Raw genomic sequence first — 24,228 nt, forward strand, 5'->3', positions numbered from 1 at the left:
TTATTGATCACAAAATAGAAAATTTTGATTATATCAAATTAAAAAACCTTTGTACAAACAAAACTAATGCAAACAAGTTTAGAAGGGAAACAACAAACTGGGAAAACATTTTCACAGTTAAAGGTTCTGATAAAAGGCTCATTTCCAATATATATATAGAGAATTGACTCTATAAGAAATCAAGACATTCTCCAATTGATAAATGGTCAAAGGATATGAACAGACAATTTTTAGATGATGAAATTGAAGCTATTTCCACTCATATGAAAGAGTGTTCCAAATCACAATTGATCAGAGAAATGCAAATTAAGACAACTCTGAGATACCACTATATACCTGTCAGATTGGCTAAGATGACAGGAAAAAATAATGATGAAGGCTGGATGGGCTGCGGGAAAACTGGGAACTAATGCATTGTTGGTGGAGTTGTGAATGAATCCAACCATTCTGGAGAGCAATCTGGAATCATGCCCCAAAAGTTATCAAACTGTGCATACCCTTTGATCCAACAATGCTACTACTAGCCTTATACCCCAAAGAGATACTAAAGAAGGGAAAGGGACTTGTATGTGCTAAAATGTTTGTGGCAGTCCTGTTTGTAGTAGCTAGAACTGGAAAATGAATGGATGCCCATCAATTGGAGAATGGTTGGGTAAATTGTGGTATATGAATGTTATGGAATAATATTGTTTTGTAAGAAATGGCCAGCAGGATGAATACAGAGAGGCTTGCAGAGACTTACATGAACTGAAGCTAAGTGAAATGAGCAGAACCAGAAGATCATTATATAATTCAACAATGATACTGTCTGAGGATGTATTCTGATGGAAGTGGATTTCTTTGACAAAGAGATCTAACTCATTTTCACTTGATCAATGATGAGCAGAAGTAGTTACACCCAAAAAAAGAACACTGGGTAATGAATGTAAACTGTTTGCATTTTTGTTTTTCTTCCCGGATTATTTCTACCTTCTGAATCCAATTCTCCTTGTGCAACAAGAGAACTGTTTGGTTCTGCACACATATATTGTATATAGGATATACTGTGACATATTTAACATGTATAGGACTACTTGCGATCTGGGGGAGGAGGTGGAGGGAGGGAGGGAAAAAGTCAGAACAGAAGTGAGTGCAAGGGATAATGTAAATAATTTTTTTTCAAAATAAAAAAAAGGAGAAAAAAAAGAATGCATTTATTTTGGCTTACAAAGGTAAATTCTTCTTCTTCTTCTTCTTCTTTTTTTTTTTTTTTTTTAAATCAGATCTAATAGACAGACCAAATCTTTTAGCATGCTGTGGGAGAAATGAGATCTTAGATTCTGGGACATAGAGTTACAGCAAATTTAGAAACACAAAAGCATTTTTAAAAATCATTGGATACCATCCTGTTAAGATCGTGTATTTTAAGATCAGCGCGAGACAGGAATTCAGGTTAGGGGAAAATCGTCAGTCTTTATTCTCAGTGAAGAAGGATCGGAGGTGGAAGAGAATCGGAGATAGCAATGTGTGCAGCTGAGTCAAGAAGCTAGCTCGACCAGCAGCCACACAACCAGCAGCTCGGAGTCTCGAACTCAGCTCAATCTCTCCCCACTTGTCTTCCTCCATCTCTGCCTCCACCCACCAAAATCGTCATTTCCTATACAACACATCAGGACTTGCAAGGAGAGTGGGCAGGGACCATTCTTAATCCAATCATGTATATTAATAGAGTATAGCCCAATTACTATCTAGCCTCATGTACTTGGGACCTCAGTGCATCAGCTCAAACCTCAGCCCATTATACCATCCTTTAAATCAAAATTGGATATATTTTCACCATACAAATTGACATGGACTTCCAATCCTGAAACTGAAGAAAAATAAAATCAAGTTGTGGAAGTTATGGTTCACACAACTGCTTTTATCACTCTTTAGGCAACAGCCACTCTCCACCAAAAAGTTTAATATCTTATTTATTTAATTTATAAAATTCTGTCTTTCATGTGTGAATTACCTCAAGGCACAAACACAAAATTCCAATAATCAGCTAAAGTAAATAATGATTACTATATGTCAATTAATCAGTTATCAATTAAGAAAGTTTGGTCAGCCTGTCTTTATTGGGAAGTTTTCAGATGATATCTGCAGAGGTTAATTTAATTACCCAGGTGCAGCCTAGATTTACTGGCTCAGCCTACTTTCAAAAATTTGTGCAAATTAAACAGAATCATTTTCTAAGTCAGTTACCTTATCAATAAAGTGTGGACAATAATCACTTTACTATTAATTCACAGGGATATTATGAGAATCAATTGAAATAAATACTAAATTCTTTATATTTAAAAGGAACTCATGTATCTGATTTATTGTTAATTTTATTTTCGATATGTATTTAAGGATTTTGTGTCTTTTTATTTCATTTATGAATTCATTTATTTGCTTTTTTGTTTGTTTGTTTGTAATCTGTCTCTTAGGATTTCTCTATTCTGGTCTCCTAGTCATTATTCCTATCACCATCCCAATTTCTGTTCTTTACTCTTATCTCCTCTCCTCTTTTTATATTTTGATTTTGCAAACTTTCTCAGATTTTTGACTTGTTTTAATCAATCATTTTTATTTTTCTGTATGCCCAAATATACACACATATAATATGTGTATATACATAATTTTTATTTGTAAATATATAAATGCAATATAATAGATATATTTATATATACTTTACACATATATAATATTTAAAACATTTATTATAAAGACTATATATTATATACATGTGTTTATATATATATATATATATAAAATCAAAGATATTAGTTATATATGCCTATATGGAAACACTTTTCTTTTAGATCTGTTACTTATTTTATCTCACTCTCTCACCTATGTCTCTAATTTATTTGTTAATCTGACTGATTCCTGAATTCAATGATCAATTATTAAGCACTTTACTTTTGATAATCCTGACTTCTTTTGGTACTTTGACTAAAATTAATTCAAACACTGCAGATGTACTATCCATCTGCACATTAGAACTTTGTCAAGCTAGGATAGTCAAGGAGTACTTAAAATAAATGCCCCATTAAGTATCCTCCACTTTTAAATTCTAAGGTTGAAAGAATGCAAATGATGGTGGCTGAGTCTGCACTAGGAAGATAATGAAAAAAGAAATTCAATCCTCACCATTTTGGACACTACTGAAAATTATTTTGAGTCTTAGATTCATTGATATAAGCATAATCAGATTCTGAGAAAAATGCATTTGTTTAATAAATATTTTTGAAGCTAGACTTTCTGTGGGAAATCTTTAATGTTTTTCTAATCAAGAAGCTAGAAATTTGAATTCCTTATAGTTATTAGATTTTGGAGAAAAAGTTATCGAGATCAGAATCTTAACTCACTTTCTTTGGTTCACTAATATTATTTTTTGATGTTTTCCTTGGCAATTTCAAGGGAAAGAGGAGGGGACAGTTAGAGGCTAATACTTTGGGCTTTGAATAGTTCTTTCCTATTGTTTGAGGATAGGGAAGCTTAATGTGAGAAAGAAGGTTTTGTTATCTGGAAAGGGATTAGGATTTTTGCCACTGGGGCCTGTTTAAAAGTAAAACACCAGTGCCCTCATTTTTTTAAAACCAGTTTTTGTTGCAGCTAAGCAGCAGGTAAGGAATTTAAAAAATTGGAATTTCATGAAAGAATAGTCTCCCTACTAGAGGGTATTATAGAACTTCATCCTAGCTAATATTTAAGCTCATATTTAGCTCTAAAAGGAGGGGAAACGGGATATTCTTCTAAAGATTTTGGATGAAAATAAATATCTTTGAAAAATGAAAAATAATGAGGGATTAGTTTGGGTTGGACACCTCCATGAGTTGCAGAACCAAATCAATGGCATCTGTAGGGAACATGTTCCTGAACACATTTACAATTTAATTGACAGCCAGGAGGGTTAAAGAAAATTATGAGTTTCTCCAAACACAGACATATAAATTTTTTCTGCAATCTATCTTCTCAAAAAATAATATTTTTGACAAATAGTTTGTGCTGCATAGTGAGACGCCATAATAATGGATTATTTATGAAACTAGAGGAGGATGAATGAAAAGGAGTCAAATCAAGTTATATTACTATATTGACAGGTTTTTGTTTATAGGATGGTAATCCCAAGTTCTTTATATTCATTCTAGCTGGGGCCCTGAAATGAAAATAATATTCTTATTATAACCTGAAAATTTTGTGCCCTATTAGTGATCCTTAAAACAGTGTCCTTTTCATGAGAAAGCTATACACAAAGAGTGAATTAGTGACTATTTAAATGAGTGTTAAACTCGCTGAATTTTGATATATAAGAAATAATTCTTCTCAAACTTAAATTTGTATTTTGATAATGTTATAATATATATGAATATGAAGTTAGACATATTTCAGGAGATAGTCCAGTCCATGACTCCTGATCTATGGAGTCATGCAAAGTTCTATTTGACTGAATAATGAAGAACAGCCACAACTCATATTTTGTTAACATTCATTCATTCCCTCATCCATTCACCCCAAAATCACTTATTAAGGACTTAAAAGGTGAAGACTTGAATTCAAGCATTACTTCTGTCACATATTTACTATGTAGTCAGGCAACAGAAAGCACAAAACATTTATTAACACATGGAACAAGTTTTTATTAATCAATTACTCTGTCACACACTGCTAAGCCTCAGAGATATAAATACAACTAACTAAAAAGAAAGACAATTTCCACTTTTAAGTAGTTTACATTTTAATGAGGGAAGAGGGAACTAAAAAGGAAAACTGGAGGAAGTCCCATATGGGAGAAGGGTGGCAAAGTTCAGAATTAGAACATAAGTATCAGGGGAATGAAGCATATCTGTTCTAGAAATGGACCACAATAAGAGACTGAAGAAAGGTGGCCATGGGAAAAAAAAGTCTGACATGACAGAAGGAATTGAATCATGATGCAAAATAAGGAGAGACAAAAATCTCTGATACTTTTGTATGATCATGGGCAAGTCAATTTTTCAGTGATCCAGGAACCTCTAAAAAATCCCTGTAAGTTCTAGAAGAGATGATGATTTGCATTAGTGGACAATTTTCATAATTACAAGCCCTTATATCAGTGTAATCACAGGTCATAAGCCCCTCCCCAAATAATGCAAAATACTTTATCATAAAATTTAAAGATTCAAAATTAATGAGCTGCAATTCCTGTTTTAAGGAGATTGTAATATAATAATTGAATTGTTTTTATATCACATTAATAAGTTTTACATACTATTATTCTTATTAATAAACATATATAAGCATATATATGTATGTATGTAACGTGTGTACATAGCACAGACTAAGTGCTGATGTGCATTCAAAATCATGAGAGTGAGTAAGATTTTAGTTGGGATCATATTCATGAATCAGTAGAAATTTTGATAATGTAGAAAAATAGTGAGGAAATGTAGAGGTTATAACTATATAACTTCTATATCTATATTTATATAACCAGAGAGAAGGTAATATTTAAATGATATAATCATTATATGCAGAAGGAAGGAGGTAGTTGTTTCATATCGGTAAAACATATTTCAATGGACTTTAGATGTCATGTCAAGAGGAGGACAATTGAATTGGTGAGAAAACTAAAAATCCTATCATACAAGGACTTAAAAGAAATAGAAATAGCTTGCTTAGAGAAAAATATTGGGGGGGGGTGTGCAAAGCATTAATCATTAGATATTCATCAATCCAAAGATATATGCTTATTTAAAAAAAAAAAAAAAAAAAAAAACAGAACCTGAAATGGCATGTCTTACCAAAGGAAAAAAGGGCATAGTAGATGGGGAATCTAAGTGAAGGACAATCTAAAAGAAGAGAATCAAAACTTTAAAACTATACAAGCAAAATATAGGGGTTTGATTAAAAGAAAAGTTCTTAACACCATAATGATGGAAATAAAAAAGAGATAATTTCTCAGAAATTCTGAACATGAGAATTAAATTCCCATGAAAATAATTCACAGATGGTCTTCAAAAACAAATAAGCATTCCTCTTCCCAAAACAAAACAAAATAAAATGCTGCAAACTCTAAGACACAAAGTGTTTAAAATGAACAGTTCAATTCAGAAACAAGATATGAGTCATTTGCATAAAGGTCTTTAAAAAAAGTTCAAATAAAACAATACTATTTTGTACCAACTAGATAACAAAGGAGGGAATGGAAGAATGTGTTTTAAGAGCAAGGTAGCTCAGGATGCAATCTAGAGTGCACAAACTTGAAATCTTGAAGTTAACCATAAGGGGAAAAATGGATTTTATATTCAATAATATAAAAGAGTTCCGAGTCAAGAAAGAGCTATCAATTAGTCATTCCTTTTGGTATCCAGGCTGGGTAAGGTTTCCTGTGTTGACTTTTGACTCTGACTTCTAATTTTTTAGAAAAAATATAATTGATGAAATTATTTAGTTCAGAAATACCTAAAACAACAGAAATGTAGGAGTGAATAAAAAGTGGAGTCAAGAACAGAAGACAAGTGACAAAAGGGAGAACATTAAAAGACTTTTTTCTAAAGTGGTGAAGGAAAAAAATAATCTAATATTGATAACAGGGCAGAGGCAAGTGGGGGCATTATAGACAGAGCCTGGTGACACTTTGTTTACAAATAAATCAAAGAATAAAGCAAAAAAATCAAGAAAGGGAGCAGGGAAAGAGAGAGGAATATGTAATTATGCTAGTATTAAGTAAAAGACTACCAGTGAGGGAAAGGTGATATCCTGGATATATAAACCAAAGAAGTCTACAAAGGAGGGGATGAGGAGAAAAGGGGGGAATACTGAAAAAGAAGATTGAAGGGAAGAGCCCTTAGTTTGGAGGTTGGATGAAATTTCCACTAATGAGTGTTCAAAAGGGAAAAAAACAAAACAAAACAAAACAAAACAAGATGCTTAGTGAAAAGAGATGACGAATTTATGTAAGACGAGACCTGTTGTATTTGACACTTGGAAAGTTGGAGCAAAAATGGAATCCTTGAGGTCAATGGGCATGTGATGGAATAAGAAAGCCATAGGGAAGAGATTTTCAGGCAAATTTAGAGAAAACAGGTTAACAAAGGACAGTGTAGTTCATTGGTGAGCCACATAATCAGGAACTATAGGAAAACTCCTATAGTAGGAGAAGGGCCTACTATAGTGTTTTTGCATTTCTGACATTTATACTAATTGTCATTATTCTGATAATGAGGCACAATGTAAAAGGAGAATCAGTGGGACAAGCTTTACAAGACAGTGGTACAAAGAACACAGAGGTGAGAAGCTATAATATACACTCTGAAAGATTTGAATGAATGAAGAATACAGAGAAAAGAATGGGAACAGATCATTATAGGGCTCATGAATCAGGGAATGAGAGTTTAGAGTAAAGGGAAAGAAAAGATGGGTAATAAAGAGAGTGAAAGAAATTCTTATTGGAAAGAGACACAAATTAAGAAAAAAAATAGGACTTGTTGAAGAGAAAGAGAGGAAGAGAAAATCTACTTGATTCATGAAAAGAAAAAAAAAAGACAGAAAAGGAATATATAAACAAATAAAAAAAGAGAGGAATTAAAATATTTTTTTAACTAATAAAATCTTCAAGAAAAAGTGGTAACACAAAAAGAGAATCAAGGTTAAATGGAAGAGAGTCAGTGAGAAGCTTATTTTACAAAAAAAGTTTAAGATAAAATAAATAGTAACTGAAGTAAAGATAAGTGAGGAGAAGTAGGAAAAGTGAGGGGAAAATATTGTTCAATTTGTTCTTTGTACTGCTTTAACTCCTTTCATTTTCTTAATTCTCTTATGGTTGCTTTATTTTTTAAATTTTTTATTATATTATAATTTTTTTATTTACAAGATATATGTATGGGTATTTTTTCAGCATTGACAACTGCAAAACCTTTTCTTTCAACTTTCCCCCTCCTTCCCCATACCCCTTCCCCCCAGATAGTAGGGTGGCCAATACATGTTAAATAATGTGGAGTATAGGTTAAATAAAATATATGTATACATGTCCACACAGTTATTTTGCTGTACAAAAAGAATCCGACTTTGAAATAGTGTACAATTAGTCTGTGAAGGAAATCAAAAATGCAGGTGGACAAAAAGAGAGGGATTGGAGATTCTATGTAGTGGTTCATAATCATATCCCATAGTTCTTTCACTGGATGTAGCTGCTTCAGTTTATTACTGCTCTATTGGAACTGATTTGGTTTATCTCATTGTTGAAGAGAGCCACGTCCATCAGAATTGATCATCATATAGTATTGTTGTTGAAGTATATAATGATCTCCTGGTCCTGATCATTTCACTCAGAATCAGTTCATGTAAGTCTCTCCAGGCCTTTCTGAAATCATCCTGCCGGTCATTTCTTACAGAACAATAATATTTTATAATATTCTTATACCATAATTTATTCAGCCATTCTCCAATTGATGGGCATCCACTCAGTTTCCAGTTTCTGGCCACTACAAAGAGACCTGCCACAAACATTCTTGCACATACAGACCCCTTTCTCCTCTTTAATACCTCTGGGATATAAGCCCAGTAGTAACATTGCTGGATCAAAGAGTATGCACAGTTTGATAACTTTTTGAGCATAGTTCCAAATTGTCTCCATAATGGCTGGATGTATTCACAATTCCACCAACAATGTATTAGCATCCCAGTTTTCTCACATCCCCTCCAACATCCACATTATCTTTCCCTGTCACTCTAGCCAATCTGACAGGTGTGTACTGGTAGCTCAGAGTTGTCTTAATTTGCATTTCTCTGATTAATAATGACTTGGAGCATCTTTTCATATGTCTAGAAATAGTTTCAATTTCTTTGTCTGAGAATTGTCTGTTCATATCCTTTGACCATTTATCAAATGGAGAATGGCTTGATTTCTTATAAATTAGAGGCAATTCTTTATATATTTTGGAAATGAGGCCTTTATCAGAACCTTTGACTGTAAAAATGTTTTCCCAGTTTATTGCTTCCCTTCTACTCTTGTCTGCATTACTTTTGTTTGTACAAAAACTTTTCAATTTGATATAATCAAAATTTTCTATTTTGTGATCAATAATGATCTCTAGTTCTTCTTTTGTCATAAATTCCTTCTTCTTCCACAGGTCTGAGTGGTAAACTATCCTATGTTCCTCTAATTTATTTATAACCTCATTCTTTATACCTAGGTCATGAACCAATTTTGACCTTATCTTGGTATACTGTGTTAAGTGTGGGTCAATGCCTAGTTTCTGCCAAACTAAATTCTAATTTTCCCAGCAATTTTTGTCAAATAGTGAATTCTTATTCCAAAAGCTGGGGTCTTTGGATTTGTTAAATACTAGATTATTAAAGTTATTGACTATTTTGTCCTATGAACCTAACCTATTCCATTCCAGCCCTTTACTCCCTTTACTCTTACTCTGCATGTATCTCTAGGTTTCAAATGTGATATATATATATATATATATATATATATATATATATATATATATAGTAGGATTCTGTATTTTAATACACTCTGCTATTTCTTCCCTTTTATGGGAGAGATTATTCCATTGACATTTACAACTATGATTACCAGCTCTATATTTCCTTCCATCCTATTTTCTCCTTCAAATATACTTTTGTTCTCTTTTTCCACTTTGTCCCTTAGTAGTGTTTTGTTTCTATCCCCTATTTTCTACCTGCCCTCTCTTCTATCATTACTCTTTCCTTCTCCTTTCTCTTTCTCCTAGTGTTTTTGCATCCCCTTCTAACCAGTCCCTCTTTTTTCTTTTCCCTTTCTCCTACTACTTCCTTGTAGAGAAAAATAAATGTATATACTCAAGTTAGTGATTATGGTGTTCCCTCTTTGAAGTAAAATTTATAAGATTAAGCTTCAGACAATGCTCATCCCGCTCCTTTCTTTCCCTGTATTGTAATAGGTCTTTTGCGCCTCTTTATGTGATGTTTCCCATTTTACCTCCCTTTTCCTCTTCTCTCAGTACAATCCTTTTTTTTCCCCAATCCCTTAATGTCTTTCTCTTTGATATCATCCCATCAAAGTCCATTCATATCAAGACTCTCCATGCCCCCTCTAACTGTTTCAATAACATATCATTCTCAAGAGTTACAAGCATAATTTTCCTAATTAGGGATATAAACAGTTTAATTTTTAAATAATATATACAGTATTTCCTGTTTACCTTTCTATGCATCTCTTGAATCCTGTGTATGAAGATCAAATTTTCTGTTTTCTGTTTTCTGTTTTTTTTTTTTTTTAATAGAAGTGATTCATCTTACTTCCTTGAGGATCCATCTCCCCTAAAAGATGATGCTCAGTCTCACTGGGCAGATAATTCTTGGTAGTAACTCTGGGCTTTTTAATCTTCTGGAATATTGTATTCCAAGCACTTCAGCCCTTTATTTTCATTATTTCCAGATCCTGTATAATCCTGATTTACCTCTGACCTGACCTGACCTCCTCATTATTTGAATTGTTTTTGTCTAGCAGCTTGAAGTATTTTTTCCTTGAAATTATAATTCTGGAGTTTTGTGACAATGTTCCTTGAGATTTTCCCTTTGGAATCTCTTTCCAGAGATGTTCCAGAGATGGAGAGATTCCAGAACTGGATTTTTTCAATGACTATTTTCTCCTATGGTTCTAGTATATTGGGTTAGTTTTCCCTGATGATCCCTTGAAAAATACTAACTAGTTTTTTGGGTTTTTTTGGTCATGGCCTTCAAATAGACCAATAATTTTCAAATTTTCTCTTCTAGATCTATTTACTAAGTTGGCTGTTTTTTCAATGAAGTAATTTGCATTTTCTTCCATTTTTCCATTCTTTTAAGTTTGACTGATTCTTGATGTCTCATAGAACCATTAACTTTCACTTGCCCCCTTATAGTTTTTAATGTGTGATTTTTTTTTTTCAGTTAGCTTTTGTATCTCTTCTGCTTGATTAATTCAATTTTTCAAAGTATTGAAATCCTTCAGTGGATTTTTTGTTTTGTATTTGGTCAATTATGTTTTTTAAGAAATCGTTTTCTTCAATCAATCTTTTCCTTTCCTTTTCTAAGCTGCAGACTCTTTCTTGCATATCTCTTATTTCTTTTCTCATTTTTTCTAATTCTCTTATTTGCCTACCAAAATCTTTTATGAATATTTCCAAGAAGCCTCCTTGGGCTTGAGATAAATTCATATCATCTTTGTGATTTCCTCTGTAAGTATTTTGGTCCTGCCTAAGTTGGTGTTTTGGTCTTCCCTATCACTGTACTAACTTTCTATGATTATTTTCTGTTTCTTGCCCATTGTCTTTCCTTCTCTTTCTCCTCCTCCTTTGTACCTTTTATGGTCTATCTCTGCTCTTGGTGCAAAGGGGGTATTATCCTAAACTTCCCATGCAGCTCTGAACCTTGGCTTTGAGCCCAGGGACCTCTTGTATTTGGTATCTTGTACAGAGCAGGGAGGAGCCTTGCCTGCTCTCTCTGAGGAACAGCCTGATTTTCCTTGCAATTTGCCTTCTGAGATGTGACTAGAGGTTACCCCATTGTTCTGCTCAACTACTGAGCCAGGATTGAGGGTCTCATGTGATCTGCTGTGATTAAGATCCTCTTACTGGCTTTCCTTGTCACCATCTGATCTAAGCTGACCCCAGTAATACTGATCTTTCTTGAAGTCCTTCCAATCTGTCTTAAGCTAGAGAGTGGTTTTATTCTGTCTGACTTTGTTCCATGTGGTTTTGGAGGGCAACTGGGATAGCTCAATCTGCTTCTTGGCTTCACTCTACTATCTTGACTGAAAAAAAATTTGTAAAACACTTCGTAATGTGAACTTACTCTCTTCTGTTAACAAGAGGAAACCCATCTGACTATTATCATGCATTGCCAATTGTTAGACTATCACGTTTGTGTAGAGTGATTGTGAGGATTGAACTCTTTATCAACCTCCATTGTTTTTCCCCAATCTCTGGGCATCTTTAAACAACCTTCTCATTATGATTAGCACATAATTTAGAAAGGCCTGGGAGAGATGAAGATATTCAATCTGGCTCCTTCTTGATCCCTCTCTCTGAACTCCCTGGCACTTCCCTTCCTCCCTTGAAAACCCCAAAGTCTATATTTTCCCCTGAAAAGATATGTCCATGATGAAGTTATTTGCTAAGTCCTTTTAAGGAATAAGCCAAGTGTGAGGTACTCTCTTCCTTATCACAGTGCCTTCCTTTAATAACATCTTTCTCCTTACTGTGGATAACTCTGGTTAGTTTGCTAAACTCTTCTATGGACCTAACTTACCGAGCAGAGGTGCACTCCCATCTCATGGTAATCCTTTAATGAATTCTTCCAAACTACTTTCCTTGGCAACCTTATTGCTCTTTCAACTCTATTTCATATTTGTCTCTCCTGGTGCCTATTTTACCTCTTCATATTGTCTGTAGCATCTTCTAAATAAACCTGTCTTTTGTCAAAGAGAATGGCTATTGTGAATTCATCACATGTTTATTTTAAATTAGGAATTGCTACCCTGAACTCATCAATTGCACATCTTAAAAATCAAATAAATGATAGTTATTACTATTATTAGTAATAGCAGTAGCAAAAAGAAAAAGAAACAGAAGAAAGAGAAAGAGAAGGGGGAGGATGGGGAGACATAATAGTTTGCAGACTGATCTTACTTAGAATAGTTATAGTGATTAGTCTGACACAAAGGATAGAAGTATGAAATCTTCTGACTTCCCAGGTTGCTTCCCTTTCCAAAATACCCTATGTGTTTTTTCCTAGATGTTGATTCCAAGAGCACCCCAGGTTTCATGTCCCATTCTCTTAGAAAGTGGTTTAGCAGAATACAAAGTCACCCTCAGGAAATAATGTTACATTGCTTCATAATAACAGAGCATATCTACCTACCTCCTATATCACACAACTTTTAATACTTTTATAGTGAAGAATTTCTACTTTTTTACATATACAGAATTTCCATATGTGAGATGAGTTTGGATTCAAAAATGCAATGGGGCAGAACAAATTGAATACTAGAATTACAACCAATAGATCAAAATTCAAATAATTTCTTTGATCTTACTATTTATAAGTCTGTTTTAGAGCCCCAGTTTTTTCATTCATGAAACTGAGTAAAAGAATACATATTATGTCTTCTCCAAAGAGTTCTTTTTGGTGATCTAAAGACATAAATGTAAATTAAAATACATTAATATTTTAAAGCACTATGTAACTTCTGCAGTTGTACCTCTGTAACAGGCCTACCCACTTCTATATTGAAAAAGAGTGGACTTTTCAGCCTGTGGCCACTGTATAACATGGTGAGGTAATTAAAGAATTACTTCCTCCTCCCCTGCCCCCACTTTCTTTTCTTTGGGGCACACTCTTGGGAGCCTACCAGTATTCAGAGGTAAATTGATCAAGTCATTGGTCTTGTGATTCTCTAATCTATTGTTGCCATTTTTATCCAATGATCTCAGAAAACTTTGAAAGCATTTCTGGCAGTTATAGCTCCTATTTTTAATTGAATGCACAGTTTATCTCAATTTTGGACCTGTTTCAGCAATCCATTTTCTATTTATTTATTTTAAATTTTTTGCCTTGCAAAATGCTAATGTGATGCCCATTGTTTAACTTTTGGTAAACTGGATGTCATACAGAAAACTTCTGTGACATTCTTTGAGAGACAGCTGCCAAAGGGGAGGGGTAATTTTAAATTGTCTGCCTACAGAAATGCTGATGTGTTCTAGAAGCAAGACTATTTAACATTTATAAGGCATAATTCACACCTAAGCTGTACTGGTTGTTAACATAAGATAAGGAGCCTGGCTTCTTTAGTATATAAACCAGTCTAGAGTCTTTCTGTGAGTTATGAAACAGGAAGTGCCAACTTTGGGATGAATGGAAGTTCAGTCAAGTTAGAGAAATCAATAGTACTGCATTTAAACAAAGAGAAACAGAGGCATTGAAAAGAATAGAATTTCAAGTCTGGTCTTTAATATATGTAAATGAATTTCACTAAAATTATGCTGACCTTTGTAATCTCTTCCCCACCTCTTTCCTCTTTTTCTCTACTCTTTTTTCTTCCTTGCATTTTGAACAAAGTTGAAAATGATTCCTTTCCCTTCCCCAACCTGCAGCAGTTAAATCTGTAAGCATGTGATAGTAAGAATAAGTCTAATAAACTTGAGTCCCTCATAGTTTTATTCTGTTTTCTTTTCTGATCATAGGCTAGTGACAAATCATTCTGTGAAGTAAACGTTTCCAGATTTCACTGTTGCCCAACAAGTTTAAGAATTCTAAAGTCAGGTATTGGTCATCTTGATAGGAGTGACTTAGAAAACATCACTGATTTTTAGAAGAAAAGAGAAATCTTACCAGGAAAATTTTGTGAGATAGATTCAGGTTTCCTTCAATATTTTTTAATAGATAATTTTGAGGTTTTTTTTTTTAACTTTAAGCATTTACTCTGATGGATGAAAAATATAGCTGTCTTATACTTGATACATGCATTAATCACAAAATAACTTTTAGTTGACCTATTAACCTATTCTTAGAAAGACCTTGTACATGAATAATCCTTAGGAATTGTGTTTGAGAATTCTGGGAGCAGAAACTGAGAGAATATCCTGGTTCATTTCTGCAGTTGAGAGCCAGAATCTGGGTCCATCTAAGCAAAAAATTATAGCCCTGTAAGGGAAGGGATTCTCCAATATACCTATGAAATATGATTGATAATTTAAACTTTGCCATGTAGTAGCTATTAACATTTAAGGGAAGATTCTTGATGAATTCTTTAAGCATAATACATAGCTTCTTGTTGTCATTAGACAAAATAATTCTAAGCAACATAAGAATGTTAATATTTTTAAACTGAGAATATAAAAATTGAAAAATATGAAGAAAATAAAAAGAATACTAATACCTTAAATTGCATTATTCTACTGCTGGGCACATAATTCAAGGAAGTTAAATAGAAAAACCATGTACAATAAGTACCAAAATATTTATAGCAGAAATCTACACTCCAGTACAGGAGTAGAAGGAAAATTAGTGCTTATTTATTGAAGAATGGTTAAATAAACTATATCATGTGGTTATAATGGAGTATTACGGTGCATTTATCAATGATAAATGTGAAATTTATGAGAAACATGGGAAATTTGAATGAAATGATGCAGTATGAAATAGATATGATTAAAAGAACAATTTAAGAAAATTCCAGCATAGTAAATAAAATGATCACAAAAAGGCAGCCAGAATAGTTTTAATTGAAAAAACAACCCAGTAATGGTTATTTTTGGAGGAGTTAATGAAATGGAAGTACATCCTTTTATGGATATAAGCTGACTACTAGGAGAGAATATTGTATATTGTCAAATTTATATGATGTACATGTTGTACCTGATGTGCAACATAAATGATGACATCTAGTGTTTTGGAAGGATTTTTTGTTATTTTTTTTTTTTGTTGCAAGGGAACATTCAGTTTTGAGGTACATGATGAAATGGAGGCAAATATTTCCAGAAAGCATAATTATAGAAAAACAAGTAATAAACAGAATGTATTGTAAAGATATTACTTGAAAGAGATAATTAAAAACTATGTTTTGTTCACTAATTAATACAAAACTATACATGATTGGACCAGTTTTCCTACTTCTACATTTGTTACTTTGCAGTCTAGCAAGCTTTCCTTTAATAGATTTAAATGAATTCCTATATAAACATAGCTATTATTTAAAGTACATGAGTTTAGGGAAAAATAAAAATAAATAAGTGGCTGTCTGACTTTTTTTTCTTTATTTTTATCTTGTCATTTATTTAGATAGAGAGGTGAAAACAAAAATTCTAACACTTAATGAAGATGTAATTTGACCCTTAAGAGATAAACTTCATATGTTACATAAAACGACCAAGGTCTCAAGTAAGTACTTAAGAATAAATGAAGGTTAAGTAAAACAAACAGTATTTTTAACAACAGAGAGAAAGATTTAAGTATCTACAAATTCAATATTTTCTTTCAAAATTTTCTCAACATTCTTATTGAAGTATAATCAAGGGGGATAACTTAAATATAATACAGAAGTTTTTAAACAAAAATTAGAATAGGAACAATAAAAGGCCTGAGAAAAATATATCTGAATATTTCTCAATATTGCTTGAAGGGGCTATCATGATACGCAGAACATGGAACCTAAGATTACATGAAGTTTCTTAAACATAGCTTCTATCTTTCACTGAAAGATACAAGGACACATTTAATCAATTGAATATGTTAGTGATAGAATACTAGAGCTGAAAGCAATCTCAGAATTTTGTTCAATTTTAATCTTCACAATAATCCTTTCTGTGGTACCCTGGGTAAGGAAAGGAGTCTTTCCTTAGGTTTCTCCGGAGAAAGGAAGTCTACTTTCTACTGAAGCAGCTCGTTTTTTTCTTTAAATAGCTTTTAAATGTTAGAAAATCTTTTCTTAAATCATAACTACATTTGATTTTTTTCAAATCTCCACTTTTTCTATTATATAATTTCTATATATACTAAACAAGTTTAATCTCTCTTCCATGTGATAGTCCTTCAATTACTGAAAACAGATATCATACTTTATGTCTTCTCTTCTTCATAGTTAAATTACCTAGTTTCTTCAATTGATACTTTAAAAGTATGATCACAAGATCACACTTCACCAGCATGATTGCCTTTCTTTACATTCTGATAAAGTATGTGTGATGCAAGAGCTGTCCATTCAAAAGATATCAAACTTTGACTTATGACTCTAACAGTTCCTCTATGGACTTCCCATAAGAAAAGTGGTTACTTTTCTCCCCTCTCCCATCCCCCAATAACAATGGGTACTGCTCACACTTAGTAGAAAGTGAATGTTTTTGTCTAGATAAGCCTTTGGCAGACATCCTAGACTCTAGTATCCTCTTGTTTGTATTTCTTTGAGTTTCTAAAAAGAAATCATAAGAATAGACTTTTCCAGCCTACTGGCTATTTTAGGAGTTTAGAAATTAGGATTAGTTACAGGAACTGAAGATGTCTGACTTAGTGTAGAGAAGAATAAAGTAAACATGACAGCTATCCTTAGGTATTTGAAGTGGCCAAAACAGTATGTATTCATCAGTACCTCAAGACTTTGGCTTCTGTTTCTTCCTCTTAGCATAGTTGATCAAACTACGTGGCAGATTATTTTATTTTGGAGAGTAGCTATCCTAGGAGCTTGTTCTCTATGTTCTTCAATTTGTGCCAGCAGCACTACAGGAAGTGGTTCCTATAGCTACTATAGCATTTATGGAAACAGATGGATATCAACAGGAACATTGGGCCAAGGGGGGGGGGGAACATGGATTTTGAGGGAGTTGTTTACATAGTTCAGAATAGGAATGGAGTTGAAATAGCAGTTCACTATTTCAAAATTTCTTATGCTTCACTTTATTTAAGTATGAAGTACCATTAAGTAAATGGTAGAGTGTATAAAGAGTTATTACTTACTGTTTCACAGTTGAAATTTTTATCATTAAGTACTTATAAAGGTCTGGAACTCTGGAGAAGTATACTTGAAACAAGGTGTTAACTCAGTGGAATTGATGAGATGATTGTTCTCTAGTTCACATTGATACTTAGTACTTAGCATGGTGATGTAATGGTTCTCTAAGTTCTATGCTCTAATGATGAAATTACAATTAGGTATATAAGGACTAACAAGGACTGGAAAAGCGACATTCTATCTTTGACCAGCCTCATGGTGGCTCTTTTGCATCCTGTACTAAGATCAAGACTGGGCCAGAATAAAGAATCTAGATTCTATTCTTGAACATTCTCCTGATGTCTATTCTGCTGAGACCAAGGCTCCTCCAAAGGACCTCCAATAAGTTAACACAAGCAATTCATTTTGGCATCTGAAAATAGGACCCCTGAAAAAAGCACACTACATTTTGAGCTTCTGGACATGAGGCCCTATACTTAGCAGTTCGACTGACAAAATTGTAAGTTCAATAGAGAAGTCCCTATGACCAGCAAATAGGGTGAGTATATATCAACAGGAACATTGGGCCAAGGGGGGAAAAAAACATGGATTTTGAGGGAGTTGTTTAGATAGTTCAGAATAGCAATGGAGTTGAAATAGCAGTTCACTATTTCAAAATTTCTCATGCTTCACTTTATTTAAGTATGAGGTACCATTAAGTAAATGGTAGAGTGTATAAAGAATTTATTTAGTCACTTTAGGTTTTCAACTAAAATGGGTCAAGGGAAGTGTGTAGAATGCAGTTAAACTAATAAAAAAAAAACAAGGTTTGATTGTAACTAGGAAGCAGATCATTGGACTCTTAGAAATATTAGAGCTTTCTCTCTCTTTCTGTCTCTCTCTCTCTCTCTCTGTGTATGTGTGTGTGTGTGTGTGTGTGTGTGTGTGCGCGCGTGTGCATTCTGGGAGGGAAATGAGGACAGAAAAGTGAAGTCTTCCAAGAGAATTTCTTGGGGCGGAACCAAGATGGCGGAGAAGGCACACACGACTTTCTAAGCTCTTCTCTTACCTTCTTTATCAATATTATATTGAGCCTCAAAAATAGTCTTGACTGCTACAATTCGTAAAGATAAGAAGTAGAACAACTCACCAGCCGAAGAAAATCTGCAGTCTCGCCAAAAAAAAGGTTGGTTCCGGGGCCAGGGGGGAGATCAGCGCAGAGGGGGAGAGAAATTAGGTTCCGAGGAGAGCCTCAAACCGAAAGTGAAAGCACAGATCTCAGCACAAGCGCGCAGCCCCAACCCGCAGTACGGGGCTTTTCCTTGGGGCAGTTGTGATCCTGCACGGCAGGAGGACGCAGCCCGGGTTAGCCTCCAATCTGCGCAGTGGGGAGCTCGGCTTGGGGCCATAGAGCTTTTCCAGGGCATATTTGCTTAGGCAGAGACGCTGGGCAGAGTTCGGGGCGGTCTGCGGTCTGCGGTCAGCTGCTGATACTCACAGTCCCACAAGAGGCTCCGGCCTGGGGCAGTGACACTTTCACCCCTTAGTCTCTAGCCAAGGGCAATCGCTAACCCACTCAGCCCTACTAAGCAGTTTGATAGCTCGGCCAGTGCTGAATCCACTTCCTGTTGGGGGAAGGGAAAACTCTCACTCAGAGCACTCCCATACCTCGGAGCCGGAAATCGGTTTACATCTTTCCCTGCTCTGCAGAGGAAGCTGGTAACCCCCTTGCCTAGGAGACATACCCTAAAGGCTTTAAAACATGAATAAAAAGATGAAAAGAACAATCGACAGCTTCTATGCAGAAAAAGAGCAGGTCAGCAAACCTGAAGAGACCTCAAACAGCAAAAATGCATCAGACTGTCCTCCTTTACATAATGCTCTCATAGAAGAGACCATTAAAAGTCTCAAAAGAGAGTTAGAAGATAAATGGGGAAAGGAAAGAGAAGCCTTACAAGAGAGCAACAACTTCCTGAAATACGAATTGGAAAAGTTAAAAAATTCCCAGGAAGTGCAGGGAAACAAAATTGGTGAATTGGAAAAAATAAAAAAATCTCAGGAAAGTAAGAATTGTGAATTGGAAAAAATAAAGAATTCACTAGAAAGTAGGATCTGTGAATTGGAAAAGACAAAGAACTCGCAAGAAAGTAGGATCTGTGAATTGGAAAAAGAAAATAATTCACTAAAAAAAAAAATTAGTGAAATGGAAAAAAATTCCACAGACCAAAACAATACATTCAAAAACTCAATTGGACATATACAGAAAGAAGTAAAAAAAGCTAATGAAGAAAATAATTCTTTAAAAATTAGAACTGAACAAATTGAAACTAATGATGCATTGAGACAGCAAGAATCAGTCAAGCAAAACCAAAAAAATGACAAACTGGAAAAAACCATGAATTATCTACTTGCAAAAACGACAGACTTGGAAAATAGATCTAGGAGAGATAATCTGAGGATTATTGGACTTTCTGAAAACTATGATGAAAAAAAGAGCCTAGATACTATTTTACAAGAAATCATCAAAGAGAACTGCCCAGATGTAATAGAATCAGAAGGTAAAATAGGCATTGAAAGAATTCATCGAACACCTTCTGAAAGAAACCCTAAAATAAAAACCCCAAGGAATATTGTGGCAAAATTTCAGAACTATCAGATTAAGGAAAAAATTTTACAAGCAGCCAAAAAAAAACCATTTAAATACCGAGGTGCCACAATAAGGATCACCCAAGATCTGGCTGCCTCTACATTAAAGGAAAGAAGGGCCTGGAATATGATATTCCGAAAGGCACAAGAACTTGGGATGCAGCCAAGAATAAACTACCCAGCTAAGCTGAGCATTTTCTTCCAGGGAAGAAGATGGACATTTAATGAAACAAATGAATTCCATTTGTTTCGAAGAAAACCGAACTAAACAAAAATTTGATCTCCAAGAATAGAACCAAGAATGCAGGGTAAAAAACCTTGAGAACTGTATTTGTTGTGATAACAAAAAGAATACATGATAATTTGATTGTACTGATAAACATGGAAGTAGAAGGAAAAGGGATGATGGCAGAAAAGGTGGGGAGGAGGGATAAAAAAGGGAAACCACATCCCACAAAGAGGCTAAGGAAACTTATCATATCTGAGGGAATTTAGAGAGGGGGAGGAACATTGTGTGAATCTTACTCTCATCAGAGTTGGCTCAAAGAAAAAATAATTGACATTTGTTTTAGAGAAAATTCTCTCTCGCCTCATTAAAAACGGGGGAGAGGAAAAGGGAAAAGAAAAAGAGTAATAAGGGAAGGAAGGGGGAAAGACTCAAAGGGGGGGAGGGAGGGATTATAAAGAGGATAAGTATCGTGATACAAGAGGGGTACATAAGTTTAAAAGGGGGAAAGAGGGTTGGGGGAGGCAAGAATAAGTAAAGCACAATCTGGGGTTATTAGGATGGCAGGAAATACAGATTTAGTAATTCTAACCGTAAATGTGAATGGGATGAACTCCCCCATAAAGAGGAGGCAGATAGCAGACTGGATCAAAAGTCAGAACCCTACAATATGTTGTTTACAAGAAACACATTTAAAGCAGGGGGATACATATAGAGTAAAGGTAAAAGGCTAGAAAATCTATTATGCTTCAGGTGAAGAAAAAAATAGGGCCATCCTTTCTCAGATCAAGCAAAAAGAAAATTGATCTAATTAAAAGAGATAAGGAAGGAAACACATCCTCAAAGGGTAGCATAAAGAATGAAGCAAATCAATATTAAAATATATAAAATGTGTGGCATCCAACTTCCTAAAGGAGGTTAAGAGGTTGCAAGAAGAAATAGACAACAAAACTGTAATAGTAGGAGATCCAATTGACCTCAGAATTGACAAATAAACCACAAAACAAAAAGAAAGAAATTAAAGAAGTAAATAGAATATTAGAAAATTGGATGGGATCTTTGAGAAATTGAATGGAATAGAAAGGAATATACTTTCTTCCTCAGCAGCATGGAACCTATTCAAAACTGACCATATTTAGGACATAAAGACCTAAATTAAATGCAAGAAAGCAGAAAAAAATGCTTTTCAGATCAGATGCAATAAAAACACATTCAACATAAAGTTAGGGGAAATAGGACCAAAAAGTAATTGAAACCAAAAACCATCTTAAAGAATGATTAAGAAAGCAAAAAAGATACAATTAATAATTTATAAGATAAACAAATGATAGAATAAAACAAAATTTGGGATGCAGCCAAAACCGAATAAGAGGGAATTTAACCTTAGAGGCTTATTGAATAAAAGAGAAAGAAAAAGATTAATGAATTTTCAACTAAAAAAAACAAAAAGACCAAATTAAAACCCCCAATCAAAAAAAAGAAATTTAAATTTAAAAAGGAGAAATTAAAATATTGAAAGTAAAAAAACTATTGAACTAATTAAAAAACAAGAGTTGGTTCCTAGAAAAGCCAATAAAATAGATAAGCCTTTGGTAAATCTGATTAGAAAAGGAGGGGAAAAATGAATTAGTAGTCTTAAAAATGAAAAGGGAGAACCTTTACCAATGAAAAAATTAGAAAAAAAATTATTTTGCTCAACTTTATGCCAATAAATTTGATAACCTAATGAAATGGAACTACCCCAAAAATATAGATTCCCAGACAAAGAGGAAGAAGTAAATTGTTAATAGTCCCATTTCAGAAAAAGAAATGAACAGGAATTAAACAACCCCAAGAAAAATCCCAGGACCAGATGGATTTAAGTGAATTTTACCAAACATTTAAAGAAAATTTCCAATGTATATAAATTATTTGAAAAAAAGGAAAAGAGTCCTACCAAATTTTCTAGACACAGAATGGTAAGATACCCAAACCAGGTATGAAAAACAGAAAAGAAAAATTTAGACCAACTCCCTAATGAATATTGACTAAAATCAAAAAGAATTAGCAAAAAGACTACAGAAAATCATCCCAAGATAATACACTATGATCAAGTAGAAATACAGGAAGCAGGGTAGTTCAAATTAGGAAAACATCAATATAATTTAAAAAACCAAATTAACAAAACCATATGATCATCCCAAAGATGCAGAAAAACATTTGATAAAATCCCCACATCCATTCCTATTAAAAACATTGAGAATATAGGAATAAATGGACTTTCCTTAAAATAATCAGCAGCATCTATTTAAACCACTAAGTATATTAATGGAGACAAACGAACCATCCAATAAGATCTGAGGAAACAAGGGCCCAACACCGATATTTTATTGTGTTAGAAACGTATAAAAAAGAGTGAGAAAGAAATTAAAGGAATAAAATAGGCAAATGAGGAAGCCAAATTATCACCTTTCCGATGACATGATGGTAAGGAACCCCAGAGATTCTCCAAAAGTTATTAGAAATAATCCACAACTTAGCAAAGTTGTTTTATAAAAAACCCACATAAGTCATCAGATTTTTATATCACCAAAACCAACAGTCAGAGTTACAAAGAGAAATTCCATTTAAAGTAACTACTGATAATATAAAATATAAAATAAAATATAATAAAAAAAATAAAATCTATCTGCCAAGGGAAAATCAGAAACTTTATGAGCAAAATTACAGACCACTTTTCACACAAATTAAGTCTGATCTAACCAATTGGAAAAATATTAAATTCTCTTGGATAGGGCGAAAAAAAATAAAGATGACAATATTACCTAAACTAATCTATTTATTTAGCGCTATACCAATCAGACTCCCAAAAAACTATTTTAATGACCTAGAAAAAATAACAACAAAGTTCATATGGAAAAACAAAAGGTCAAGAATTTCAAGGGAATTAATGAAAAAAAAATCAAATGATGGTGGCTTAGCTGTACCAGATCTAAAATTATATTATAGAGCAGCAGTTACCAAAACTATTTGGTATTGGGTAAGGAATAGATTAGTTGATCAGTGGAATAGATTAGGTTCAAGGGATAAAACAGTCAACAAATATAGCAACCTAGTCTTTGACAAACCCAAAGATCCCAGCTTTTGGGATAAGAACTTACTGTTTGATAAAAATTGCTGGGAAAATTGGAAACTAATATGGCAGAAACTAGGCATTGATCCATACTTAACGCCGTACACCAAGATAAGGTCAAAATGGGTTCATGACCTAGGCATAAAGAATGAAATTATTAATAAATTAGAGGAACATAGGATAGTTTACCTCTCAGACCTGTGGAAGGGGAAGGTCTTTATGACCAAAGCAGAACTAGAGATCATTACTGATCACAAAATAGAAAATTTCGATTATACCAAACTGAAAAGTTTTTGTACAAACAAAACTAATGCAGACAAGATTAGAAGGGAAGCAATAAACTGGGAAAATATTTTTACAGTCAAAGGTTCTGATAAAGGCCTCATTTCCAAAATATATAGAGAATTAACTCTAATTTATAAAAAATCAAGCCATTCTCCAATTGAAAAATGGTCAAAGGATATGAACAGACAATTCTCAGATGAAGAAATTGAAACTATTTCTAGTCATATGAAAAGATGCTCCAAGTCATTATTAATCAGAGAAATGCAAATTAAGACAACTCTAAGATACCACTACACACCTGTCAGATTGGCTAAGATGACAGGAAAAAATAATGATGATTGTTGGAGGGGATGCGGGAAAACTGGGACATTGATGCATTGTTGGTGGAGTTGTGAACGAATCCAACCATTTTGGAGAGTAGTTTGGAACTATGCTCAAAAAGTTATCAAACTGTGCATACCCTTTGATCCAGCAGTGTTACTACTGGGATTATATCCCAAAGAGATTATAAAG

This window comes from Sarcophilus harrisii, chromosome 1 (genome assembly GCF_902635505.1).
Source record: "Sarcophilus harrisii chromosome 1, mSarHar1.11, whole genome shotgun sequence".
Lineage (NCBI taxonomy): Eukaryota > Metazoa > Chordata > Mammalia > Dasyuromorphia > Dasyuridae > Sarcophilus > Sarcophilus harrisii.